The sequence below is a fragment of the Trachemys scripta genome, chromosome 10 (genome assembly GCF_013100865.1).
Source record: "Trachemys scripta elegans isolate TJP31775 chromosome 10, CAS_Tse_1.0, whole genome shotgun sequence".
Classification (NCBI taxonomy): domain Eukaryota; kingdom Metazoa; phylum Chordata; order Testudines; family Emydidae; genus Trachemys; species Trachemys scripta.
This window is the reverse complement of record NC_048307.1, coordinates 4063858-4077005: the sequence shown is the minus strand read 5'-3', so window position 1 is coordinate 4077005 and position 13148 is coordinate 4063858. Positions and strand designations below refer to the sequence as shown.

Below are 13148 nucleotides of genomic sequence, written 5' to 3'. Positions count from 1 at the left end.
ACATGCTCAGAACAGTACACTACCCACAAGTATAGGCAGCCCCTGTCCCAGAGAGCCCAGAACAAAGCAAATGGGATGCACTGACAAATACAGCGGTGGGGATCCCAGGGTGGTCCCTTGTTTTATTAATGATAAACTCGCTGCTTGGATTTGCATGAGGGCAGGATGGTGGTAATTTAACAACATGAATTTCCTTCCTTTTTCAAAGGGAAAGGACTTTAACCACGGAGAGCGAACTCCTCCGCAACACAGCTCCACTGCAGACAAGGGAGAGAGGCCCATTTGCACCGGCTCAGGATCCGGTCCCCAATTTTCCTCTTGCAGCCTGTGTTGATTCACTTTTTGCGTTTCCTTCAGCCTGGACCCTACCAACGCACGAGGTGGTTTCTCTTCACCCACCACCTTCTGGTTAATTTCTCTCTAGCAAGGTCCTGCAATGCTGGGCTTGCAAACACCAGGATGGGAAGGTTTCGTTTGTTTGGGGAGGACATGAACCTGTTTCCACTGGATTTGGGCCCCTCCTTTCCCCATTTGAGCTGCCACTGTTCCTTAAAACAGATGCACTGCAAGGGCCCCCCCCCCCCTTCGCAGGGGCTGCGTCCGGACCGACCCCGCATGCAAAGGCTGCTTGGGGGACCCGCAAGCCACTGCCCCTTCCCCGTGAGTGGCCCAGTGAGTGTGAGCAGCGTGCATCGGGAGCCGTGCCAGCTGCAGTCACGGTAGCACAGTGCCGGGGGCGGAGGGGAGGGTGGGGTATTTATAGCATCTTGGCCACTGGGGCGCAGCGGAGGGGTTCATTGTTCAGAGCCCTTCTGCCACCCCTGCAGCTCAGGGCTGATCGTTTGGCAACGTGACAAGGGGGGGGGGGATCTCCAAGCCTCTAGCTGCTCAAAGCACCAGCCCTGCCAACGCCGCAGCAGCGGGGCTGACCATGAGCCGGTGCCCGGGCCGCCGGGCTGCTCCCCGCCAGCCAGCCGCGCTCCCTCTCCGGCGCGCCTCGGAGCCGGCGGCGGTGCGAGCGGGCGGTGCGGGGCGCTGCTCCCGGGGAGCCCCGCGCTAAGCGCCGCCACGCACCGAGCGGGCCCCGGCTCCCGCCGCCGCAGAGGAGCCGGGACTCTGGGAGCCCAGTTCAGCCCATAGGGACCGTGCCAGGCAGGCCGCCGCTTGCAGCAGCACCGCCCAGGCGCCGGGGGCTGCAGCGGCGTGGGCCCCTGTCTCGCGTGGGCGGATCGCAGCGGCGGGGCCATGCCCGGGCGCTTCTCCAGCTGAAGGATCCCGGGGGGCCCGACAGCCCCGCCCGCCGCCCCGCTTCCCCGGCTCCCAGGCAGGTGAGTTCCGCGGAAACCTCGAGCTGGAGGCAAACGGAGGAGAGTCGCGCGTGGGACTTTGTTTGGGGTTTTGTTGCAGCCGGGCTGCGTGGCCGGAGGGCGGTGCACAAAGACCAGCTCCAGGGGCTGCCCTGGGCGCAGACCTAAGGATTCAAATCCCAGAGGCAGCTTGTGTCCCAGCCAGGGGGTTGCCCCCGTGTTAGGGGCGACCCAGGAAGAGCGCAGGGCTGGAATGATTTCGGGGCGGGCTGTGTGCGGTCCACACCCCAGGTAAAGTCCTTGTGGGGCCGGCAACCCGCGCTGCGTTGGAAGCAGCAGAATAATCCAGCAGTTTTTCCGGCTAGAAATTAATGTCACCAGTGCGATGAGTTGTGAGGAGCTCAAGACATTACAAAAAGAAAAGTTCTCGAGACAGTCGCCCACTTAGAGACACCCAGGGTGAATGGCTACCCGGGTGTGTTTGCGGAACACATTTCTGCAGCATGTGTTGTGAACCTCCAACTCCTGTCCCTAGTGGGACATCGATATGTGCATTGCATATATATAGTAGAGTGGGGCTGGGTTTTCAACTACAGGCAGTTCAGACCTGACCAGACATGAATTCACCTGTTCTATAAGTGTGATGGATGATATGTAACTGGGGGGCCGCGTGAGGAATGTCCGCTGGCTGGCGAGTTCAGCATATGCTGGAGACTTTCAAGGGGCTCCCACCCCTCTGTGCCATGTAGGCTCAATGGTGTCTTCAACTGGGTGCTGCAGGAGCTTGGTGATGGCTCATGGGGGTTTTCTCCTCTCAGTAGGATGGACCATTTTACCATCGGATGAGGGTTTGGTGAACTATGGAGAATGACTGGCTGGTTTCCCAGGGTCTAGGGTTAGAGATCCACAGCAGAAAATGTCACCATCCTCTTACCTCTTCTACTCCCCACGCCCCACCGCAAAAAAAAAACCCCAAACCCCCCACCCTTTCAGAGACCAAGCACTAGGTGTGGAGAGTAGAATGCTTTTAGAGCACTAGAGGCAACGCTTCAAGGTCAGGAGAGAGGACTATTGGCAGGGCAGCCTAGAGCTAGCTTGCCCTGGCGCTGCCCCGTGCGTGGCAACCTGGCACCCTTCGCCGCCACTAAATCCACTTAAAAAGAGGCCCAAGACCATCTCCTTCCAAGCACCTTGCAGTGACCAGCTGATCCCTGCAATGCTGCCGGAGTTTTAACAGATCCTTAGCATCCTGCTCCCACTTGGCGAATGGAGCAAACCGTGGGTGGACACAACAGAGGGGCAGATGCGCATTTGTGTCTCCCCTCCCAGTGCAGTTGGGATCCCCCTAGCCAAGCAGAAGTCTCCTCGGCTGCTTTGGCGTGGGTTTTACCTGTCTTTCTAGTGAATACAGCGCTGGGGAAGGGTGCAGGATTAACAGACCTGGTGCCATGGCATCTCTCTTCCCAGAGCAGTGGTCATTGTTATGTATTTCTGTTGCCTGCAGAGGTGTGCACGGTGCTGTACAGAAGGTTACAACAGACAGCCCTTCCCCCCAAGGACTTTGCAGGCTGAATGCCCTGTGCCTTGGATCGTGAGAATGGATCAGTCTAGGGGTGTGTGGAGAGGGGGGAAGCTCTTCAGTATGCACCTCCAATGGCCGTCTGTGGGGGGCTCCCTGTGGATCTAGAACCACAGATGGAAAGAGGGCCAGGAAGGGAGAGCTGGGAACCTGAGGGTAGCACCTGGGCTCCACAGGCTTCTTCCATCCCCCAAACCCATAGGGCAAACAGGAGCAAGGCAATACACTGAATCTTCCTCCTCTACTCCAGGGATCACCACCCTACGCGGGCTGAAGGGGCTGCAGCTGTCAAGGATTACTAACAGCACAGCTGTACTGTCCAGGGTCAGTGGGAGGCCCCAGAGTGGCTGGGAGACCGACTGGAAGCAAGGAGAGTGTCTCCATGCAGTTGCCCCAGGAGATTTCCTTGAGATCCCCACAGGATCAGCGAGCTGCTTGCATGTCTAAGGGCTGCAGGATGCAGTGCCAGCAGCCAGTAATATTTAGGCTCCAATCCTGCAGTCCAGCCCCTGCTACCCACCCACAGCCCTTTGCAAGATCCTGCCCATAGCTTTTATCAGGTGGATGTACTGAAGTGGATGTCGGCTGTTAACGCTGTCAGAGAGCCAAGTAGCTCTGAAGGTGATCTGCAAAAGAAAGAATCCGGATTCAATTCCCTTTGTTTTGCTTCTTGATGGGGACTGAAAGGTGCATGCAGGAGTGAGCATGTTGGCATGCAGGGTTCTTTTTCCCCTTATAAATATCAGGCATCTCAAGTCTTTTCTTCCCTGTTTTTGCTGGATGGCTCCTTGCCTGACCAGGGATGTGAATCAGGTGCTTTCCAACTCTTTAGCTGAAGGCGCTCGTTCCGTAGTAAAGAGAGCTCTTTCCCCAGATTCTAAAGGGACCGTTAGATAAAACCGAATACAAATCACAAGCAATCCCCTCTCTTCCTCGATACCTTTGATGTTATAAGCCCAGTTGTTCTCCAGTGGGCCATGGAGACAAGGCCTGAATTTTTAATGTAAAAAATATCGAGACACATTTTGAAACAAAAAGAAAACATGCCTGCTCCAGCCTTCTCCAACATGAAGAAGCAAAGAAAGGGTGGGAGGGATAGCTCAGTGGTTTGAGCATTGGCCTGCTAAACCCAGGATTGTGAGTTCAATCCTTGAGGGGGCCACTTGGGGATCTGGGGCAAAATTGGTACTTGGTCCTGCTAGTGAAGGCACGGGGCTGGACTCGATGACCTTTCAAGGTCCCTTCCAGTTCTAGGAGATAGGATATCTCCATTATTTTATTTAGGGCACAGCCCCCATAGTTTTGTCCTTTTCCAATCACCTCCAAGCGATATGCTCTGAACATCAGCGCCCCCCGCTCCTTCTAGACCAGTGGTTCTAAACCTATTTATCATTGTGGGCCGCCTATGCAGCTCTCTCTGTGGTATGGGGGCCACATCCACACAATAGATATACCACCTGTGTGGCCCTGAGGATGTCACATGGGACACAGCTGTGTGCTGATTGGGCCACAAGCAGCCTGCAGGCTGAGAAACACTGCTCTAGGCCCGGAGCAGAGTGACTACCCAAGTGCACATGGAAGCCTCTGAGTTCTTTGGTTACGAACAACTGATCTGGGCGCAGCTCCGAATCGAACAGGGGCTGTGCCCAGGGCTTTGAAATCTCTGTGCTCAGGCAAGCGGTGGCAGCCACTCTGCCTTCTGGATGCTGCCGTTTCAAATTAGGTCAGTCATTCATCGCAGATAGATTTCTGCAAAGCTCCCTCCCAGAGGACAAAGCGGAATTTGGTAGCAGTGGCAGGTGCCGAGGGACCATTAAGCGAGGACCTCTCGCTGCAGCGTGCGTCCTATGGATCAGAGAGCAGCAAGTCACTGGAGGTGGCAGTGGGGCCCGTGGGTGGGGAATGGGGAGCTGAGGACACGACTTACCTGCCTTGTTTTGTGGTGTGTAGAACAAGCGATGTGGTGTTTTTCATACCGGTATTTATTATTCAGAGGGATCAGACAGGCTGGAAAAGGCTCCTAAGAGACAATGGGCCAAATGTCTCCTTGGGGGCCAAGCTTCAGCTGGTATAAATCAGCACTGCTCCACTAACGTCCATAGTGCGACGCCAGCTGCGGATCTGGCTCTTGGAACCTACTTAGTGGAGCTGCCAGAATAGAAACACCAAGGATGAGGATATTTTTACAGTAACCCCTGTTTTAGGTACAATTGTCACGATGCTCTCTCAGGAGTAGAGCCTGCTGGTCAGGGATTTTTGTCCTGAAAAATTGTCCTCTAATCAGATATAGTCTGATTAAATAACAGGGGCTTATTATCCAGATTCGAGCCCTGCATGTTAGACCCTCCACCCCGTTTTAACACCAACAGGAAATGCACGTGTTGATGCAGGGTTGCACGCGGCTCCACACGTTTCGGGTAAGGCCAGCCTGATCTCTGTGAGGCACAGCACAGCGTTAGTGGCAGCGGATACGGGCAAGTGAACAGACACCGAGTCCCGAATCGCAGCAGGGGTAACGGCCCATTACAGCGGAGGTCAATGAGAGATATAGCGCTCCTCTCCCTTGAACGCACGCAGGCCCCATGTCTGAATCCCGCTGCCTGCACGGCTGCTCGTCAGCACTGGAATGGGGCGCTCTCCTTGATGCCTGTGTTCTTGCATGTGAGCTATATGCTTAGAGTCGGAGAAAACAGCAATGCAGAGAGCTGCACGGGGGTCTCCCTAAGAGATCCCTGACCCCTCAGAGACGAGACTGTCGTGGAGCGAGTGTCCACTGCATTCACGGTACAGAAGTTATTCTAATGCTTTGTATCACGGCAGCACCTGGGATCAGGGCCCTTTGTGCTAGCTGCTTTATAGTCACATAGTAAGAGAGAGGCCCTGCCCCCAAGAGCTTCCAGTCTAATCAGAGACAACAAAGGAGGGGAAGCAACTACCCAAAGGTCACAACTGGGACTAGGGCCTAGGTCATCTGACTCCTAACCCAGAAGCCTGAGCTCTAGACCACATAGCCTCCTGAAGGAGTCCCTTGGTCATTATTTGGGCCAGAAAGAACCAGAGGCGAAGGTGGACTCCTTAAAAGACTTAAGAACGCCCCCTCCTTGAGCCAGTGGTCAGGTTGGGATTAAGTTTGCATCCCCAGCGGAAGACAGAAATTCCTCCCCGAGCTGCATTAGTAAAGGGAACTGGGAACTTCCCTGGGTGCTCAGTTACACCTCCGTCACTGGGGCTACCCCCGCCTCACCGAGATCAGAATTCAGCCCCTCCAGGAGAAGAGGGCGCTCATAAAAAACCCACCCCACCCCACCCCAGCTCTCTGGGCCATTTTAAAGTGACGCTCTCAGCACCTTCCGTCTCACCTCATGATCAGCCCGGCACTTACGCGGCGCCCCAAAGGCACGAGGCGGGGGAGTGTGGTCACACGTTCTGCACCTGCCGTTTTTATTTTTATCTGGGCCGAGCTGTGAACGTCAGTGCTCACAAAGGTGAAAAACTGGGATGGTGCCAGCTAGGCAGGGCAGAGGAGGTTGGGACTGAGCTTCCTGGCCCAGTCCTGCCAATGGCCCTCTACCCAGACACACAGCCTTCCCCATGCCCACTGGGCACCTCACTTCTAGCCTGTACCCACCCTACTATTCCAGCTGTTGGTTTGACCCAGCTCTGCCAATGCATCTCAGAGCTGTCCTGCAGCCTCCTCCCTCACCCCCCATTCCAGCCCTGGACGCCCCACCCACACAGCCCTGCCACTGCCCCATAGTCCTCACCTGCAACCCCTGCGTTGTAGTCCTGAGCCTGACATCGTTCTGCTAACACCTCAGGGCTAACCTGCAGCATCTCCTGCTGGTCCAGTCCTAGGCTCCTACACACAGCTGCACCAATGCCTTTCAGTCCTGACCCGTAACACCTTTTTATAAGGGCCACAGATCTAATCCACTGGATGAGAAGGAGTCTGATCCAGAAACTGGTCAGGGACAGTGAGGCAGTGAAGCCAAGAGGTGTAGGAGCCTTTGAGCTGTAGCAGGTCCTGTTATTTGTATTACGGTAGCACCTAGGAGCCCCAGTCATGGACCAGGTTGCCAGTGTGCTAGGTGCTGTACAAACAGAACAAAGGTGGCCCCTGCCCTAAGAGCTTGTCTCGCTCCCCCTTTCACTGTTTGTGCACAGAGTGACCTTGGCCTTTTTGGGGAGAGGGACTTCAGCGTCTCCCCAGTTTCACCCCATTACTGCCACTGCGTGCACCCATTCTCTGGTCCCGGAGGGCTGGAGGCAGCTCCATCCTGGACTATCAGCAACACTGCTCTGAGCATCATGCGGGTTGAGTCAGCGAAGAGCAAGGCAAAGTGATTCCACTCCCAGGGGTGAAGTTTCCAAAAAGCTCAGGACCTGAATTCTACGGTGCTGCCGTAATACCCTCAGGGCGACACTGATTGCAATGTTCTTTATGAAGCTAGCACCACCAGGCAAAGCTGCTCAAGGAGTCACACACTTGCCCAGGGCCTATTTTGGTTCAGGATTTACTCTTTCCTGACCCATCTGAATCAAAACCAGCTGTCATAATATATAGCCATAACTCAATAATGCTGCTTTTCTTCAAGCTAGGCTTGTTTTGTAGATCTCATTGCAACTTAAAAAAAAAATCAAGCCAAGCTTGAAGATTGTACCTGAGGCTGTATAAGAAATTCCAATGTGTATTTACTCTAGTATTCATTAATAAGTCAAATAGTTTAAAGCAGAAGCTCAAGAGGACAGAGTTAAAAATGAGCTTTAGCCTTTTCTGTCCATGTCCTGCATTTTGGGTGCTTGATTTCTCAGCATTTGGCCAAACTTTTTGCCTGGAATATGTAGATCTGTTTTATAAAAAGGTCAATTTGCAGATAATTCACATCCTTTGATTGCAGTTTGGTTTCCTTCAAACTGCATCACTTCCTAATCAAAGAGCAACTGGAGGAGCTCTGCAGTCCCCAGACTAATAACCACAGCAGTTTGGTTTCTGTATCCGTATATTTCAGTGATAATTAGATGAGGGATTTCTCACCCTTTTGGTTGGCTCATAAATCAGTCTCTTTGAAGTGAAGCAAAACTCTGGTGCAGTCTTCACTAGCAGCCTGCTCCCTGCTCAAGCAGCCACTGACAGGTTTAATAGGCTGGAGAGAACTCCTGGAAATTATTTTTTTCAATTAACTCTGGCTAATTTTGTGACAAACGCAAACACTAATTTGGCAGTGGTTCATCTGGGAATAAGAGGCTGGGAGCTTTAATTGGATAGAGTCCAGTTGGATGAACCTTTATATTACAAAATGATCACGTAGCATTTATAAGTATCACCTGTTCATTTTAATAAACATGAAGTACGGTAAATAACTACGTTACAGCTTTGTGCAATTAAAGTGTTATCAGACTAGAGACATGGATGTGCTTTCCAAGAAAGAGCAGACCAAACTGTCCCAAATGAACAATCCTAAACACTGGATCATTTCCGGATGCAGCTCTCCTTCATCTCTATATTGGATCAAATCAGAACCCTAGATCCAAACACCTACAAGCTCCGAGGAAGTTTGGATCCAGCTGAGACCCCATTCCTAGTATTTTTGACCAAAATTTTCAAACGTGACAAGTGATTTTGAATGCCTCAGTGTTTGGGTGACCAATCTGAGATGCCTTAAAGGGACTAGAAGAGGTGCTCTTGGCCGCCTGAGGGGGGGGCAAGTGGGGCAATTTGCCCCAGGCCCCGCAGGGGCCCCCATGAGAATATAGCATTCTATAGTATTGCAACTTTTTTTATGGAAGGGGCCCCCGAAATTGCTTTGCCCCAGGCCCCCTGAATCCTCTGGGCGGCCCTGGAGGTGCTCAGCGCCTTCTGAAAATCAGCCCCCTTTAGGAGGTCTCAAATTTGGCCCTTAAAAACTGACACATCCAAACTCCGTAGTCACTTTGGACTCGCTTGTCTGTGGAGATGTTTGTAGCACCTTGCAAGGTGGACAGAACTGGATAATATGCCTCAAAAAACCGTTGGTGAGCTTTCTAGTGACCCTCCCTGCCTTCTGTGTTTCAGAAGTCACCAGCACTCTGCCACTGCAGTGGTGTATTCATGGAACTAGGCCTGGCATGTGGACCCTCTTGTGCCATGAGGTTCCTTCATATTCTGTACGTTGTATAAAGAGTGAAAGACACAACAGTGGGGGAATAGTGAGCTTAGTTACCCACACAGAGCAGGATACCATTAAAAGGAAGGGGGCGGGGGGGTTGAAGCAGTAGGCAGAAAAAAAAAATCACATTTCACCTCTGTGCCTCAGTTTCCCCATGAGGCTAATAATCCCCTACTTTCCAGGGAGGCTTAATTCATTAGTGTTTGGAAAGCACTTTGAGACCCGCAGATGAAAGCTGCCACTGGTGTAACGAGTTTTATTCATTATAATTCTATTGTACGCTCTTCCATGAGCTGTGGGTCAAAATGGGTCTGCTCTTGGGTTTAGATTAGCTCAAGTGCTTCTCAGACCTCTTGGATCTACAAAGCGGGCTGAAACTCTTGTGTGAAGAGCCTTTTTTATGGCTGAATTGAGGAACTGGCATAATTAACACAACATGGGCAGCGAGGAAAGATGGCAGCCAGAGAATTCCCCTGGTTAAATATTTGCCATTTTGAACCCTGAGCAGGCCCGCGAGGTTATCATCCAAGGCTCACCTGTAAAAAATCACAGGGGACGGCTACGAGTTCTAAGCACCAGGTTTAACCTACCTACTGTGTCTGAAAGTCCTCACTGACATCCTAGCAGACGCTTCAGCTCTTTCACCTTCCAGGAGAGGTGCACACTGCGTGGAACGGGAATGGGTGTAAGTCTTTCTGACAAGCCCTGTAGCCAAGGTACAGCCTGCTTTGCGTGACCATTAGTGGCCCCCTGTCTGATCCCCGGTTTAAGTATAAGGATTTGTCCTGGCATCCTTGGCCAGCCTTCCTCCTTCCCCCTGAGGTAGTGCAATGTGCTGCTGCCTTCATTCCCCAGAAGTGGCTGCATTTCAGTGGTTGCTATATAGCATGTACCATACTTTGAGTTCTTTCCGGATGAAAGCTACTATATAAATACAAGATGTTATTACTGAACAGGCTGCCAATGTATTAATGGCCTCTTAGGATACAGGACTTTTTAGCTTTTAAAAACCAAGCAAAATATGACTGGGATAATTGAAGAAGGGCCAAGTTCTGAGAGATGCTGAGCCCTCAAGCACTTGCTGCTGACACCGCAAAAGGTCGGGGCCTCTCCGGATCTGGCTCTAAATGCAAAAGCTGCTCTTAGCCACTATCTGCCGATTCCGTACCTGGAGCTAGTTCTGGTACCCAGGGGGCTGCAGGCTCAGTGGGTGGAGACGATAGTGTGACTCAGGACAGTCTGCTCTTGTTTGCGAGCAAGCAGCATTAGGGAATCTGCACAACGGCCAAGTGACTCGTGCGGTCACAGCCATTTTCACAGCGTGGGCCACACCCTAATCCGTGGGTAGGTTTTTCTGCCAGAGGCAGTAGGAGCAGCCATCTGAGCACTGCATTGGGAGCCAGGTCTAGTCCCAGCTCTGCCTCTTGGGCAAGTCGCTTCACTTCTCTAGGCCTCAGTTTCCCCATCTGTAAAATAGGCATCATTATATTCACCCTACTTTGTACACTGCTTTGCTATCTATGGGAGGGATGGAAATTGCTCAGACCAGCTCCATTCCCACTGGCAATCGTGTAACATCCCTGGGGCAACTGCAGGTGTTAGTTACAAGAACAAAGGAACCGTAGGAAAATATTTATATGTTTTTAGCTTCTTTCAGTGGTAGTGGAGAATTGCTCAGGCTCCATCTTGCACCTCTATCCTTGTACTAGCTGCTCCTCGCGTGGGACCCTGTCTACACGAAAGACATTTGCAGAAGGGTAACTAGCTCACGCACACCAGAGCACACCCCTCATAGAGACATGCTGCCCTGAGACAGAGTGAAGCTTACGGCAGTGCAGCTTTCTTTGGTCTGACACCAGAGTACGCGTGCAGTGGTCTGAGCTTCTAACATCATCGAGACCATTGCAATCATCTAGTCTGACTTCCTCCACAACACAGGCCATAGGACTTCTCTGTGTAACTCCTGCTTCACCCCAGTAGCTGTGCTTTAACCAGAGCAGCACTTCTAGGAAACATCCGCTCTTGATTTTAAAATCGCCAGTGATGGAGAATCCCTTGGTAAGTTGTTCCAATGGTTAATTACCCTTATTGCTAAAAATCTGCACCTTATTTCTAGTCTGAAGGAGTCTAGCTTCAATCTGATCGGATCTGGTTGTACCTTTGTATGCTAAACTGAAGAGCCCGCTATTACCAAATTTCTGTTCTCCATATAGGTACTTTTGGACTCTGTTCCATCACCCCTGAACATTCCCTTTGATGAGATAAACAAATAAATTGGGCTCCTGAAGTCTTTTTGCTGTTGGCTGCGTTTTTCAGTCTTTGAATCATTCCCATGGCAGTGCCTTGGCATTAAGGTCTGCACCTGTAAATTCCTTAATGACGGCAGGACCTGGGACTTGCAGCTAGCAAGGTCTCTCCTAGGCCAGGGTTTAGTTCTGTTCTATGAAGTGGTGGTGAACTCTGCAGAGGAGCAATGTATCCAAGGCCCATCTACACCATCCTAAGGAGGGCACTGGTAGAATCTTTCTTCACAATCGCTCTCAAAACAGGGTGTTAAACAACCCCGGTCACTTAACATAATCAGTCAAACCACACCTTTAAAAAGAGCTTCATTTAGCATGACTGATCACTACCAGACAGGCTTTCTCTCTCCCTTTTAGCTCCTCCCTGGAAGCCTGACTCCTGCTCCAGGTGTTCCAGTGCGAGCTGATTGGCCCATTAACCCTTTCTGGGACTTGCATGCCCCATCGAACAGAGGAGAAAAGGAAGGCTGTTTTTTCTGGTGCGCAGAGCAGGGAAATGGGAGTCCGGACTCCTGGGTTACTTTGAGTGTAAACTCTTTGGGGTAGGGACAAGGCTGTACAAGGCTTAGCACAATGGGGCCTAACTGGGGTTTCTAGGCACACCTGTAATAGCTACCACTGGGTTCTCTCCCCAGCTCTGCCGCCGACGCGCTTGCTTGATCTTAACTTCACTTTGCCTTTGTTTAGCAATCTCTACAATGGGGATGAGAACAGCTGTCCTGCCTCCCACATGGGCTGGGACGTGCCAGACATGTTCAGAAAATGCGAGGCTAGTTTAGCTTCAAGACAACGGGCGACAGCAGTGCAGAGCATCACGAACCCTGAAGCTCGAACATCAGCATGCCGCGAAAGCGGCCAGGTTAACCTCCGCCTCCTCCGTGCCTTCTCTTGCGATCTCACTGGAAGGAGGTAAATATCCAGCTACTGCACAGCGCAGAAGGATGAGATGAAGGATATGAGACGGCTGCTGCTGAGAGGTTCAGTGCAGCTGAACAGACGTCTTTGTTCTTCACTTCGAGACGCCTCCTGACAGCGGCAGACGTGTAAATGCAAATCAGTCACCGTTGCTAGCAAACGTGCCGCAGCTCTGCAGCTGACTGCAAAACGAAGCGTTTGCAAAGGCCTTGTAGCTAGACAGGGAGCGCTCCAGCAAAATACAGGGACTAGCTCCAGTGCAGTGCTCTCTGGAGCCCCGAGGAGATGCTCCCCAGCCCTCTCCTGGATGGACTGGGGCATCCGTCAGGTTTATTCTGGGACCAATTTGCTCATGTAAATCAGGAGGAGGTCGGGAATACGAAGCATGAGATTATATAAACCGAGCCAGAGGCGGCTGCTGCACGGCCTGTAATTAATTCATGTCTGTAAAGTTCTTTGCAGATCCAGAGCCCAATGCAGCCCTGGTGTAAGCAGGCCAGGCCCTGACAGCAGGGCTCCATTTGGCCCCAAAAGCTCTATAAATGCTAAGCATTCTTTTTCCCTCCTGTAAATCTGAGCAGCACTGGACACCCCGGCCTGGCTGTTTGGAACAGGAACACAGAAACATGGCGTCTGCTTTGGAATTCATTTCTAACGACTCATTTTGAGTACACTGCTTGGCACAGTAACAAACTGGCTGGGGTTGATATCTCCTCTGCCCCCTACTGGATGGAATAAGCATTGCTCAACGGTGTGTCATGGGCCCTATACTGCTAACGAAGATTCGCCTATAGCGTAAGTGATCTGTGCTTTTGGAGCCAAGGGGAGCAGAGTTCTAGCCCAGCTATCACTATGACGTTCCAAGTGGCCCTGCAGTGTGTCATTAGCAGGAGTTTTC

At 52.0% G+C, this 13148-nt stretch overlaps 1 protein-coding gene across 2 annotated transcripts in view; it reads left to right on the top strand.

Moving 5' to 3' along the window:
* The first annotated feature begins 790 nt into the window (after window positions 1-790).
* The window catches only part of LOC117884285 (testis-expressed protein 2-like), a 36712-nt gene continuing 24354 nt past the window's right edge, over window positions 791-13148 (top strand). For both annotated transcript variants that reach the window (XR_004647541.1, XM_034784561.1), the window contains exon 1: window positions 791-1328. The gene's annotated coding sequence lies outside the window, so the exon portion shown is untranslated. The remainder of the gene's footprint in view (window positions 1329-13148) is intronic.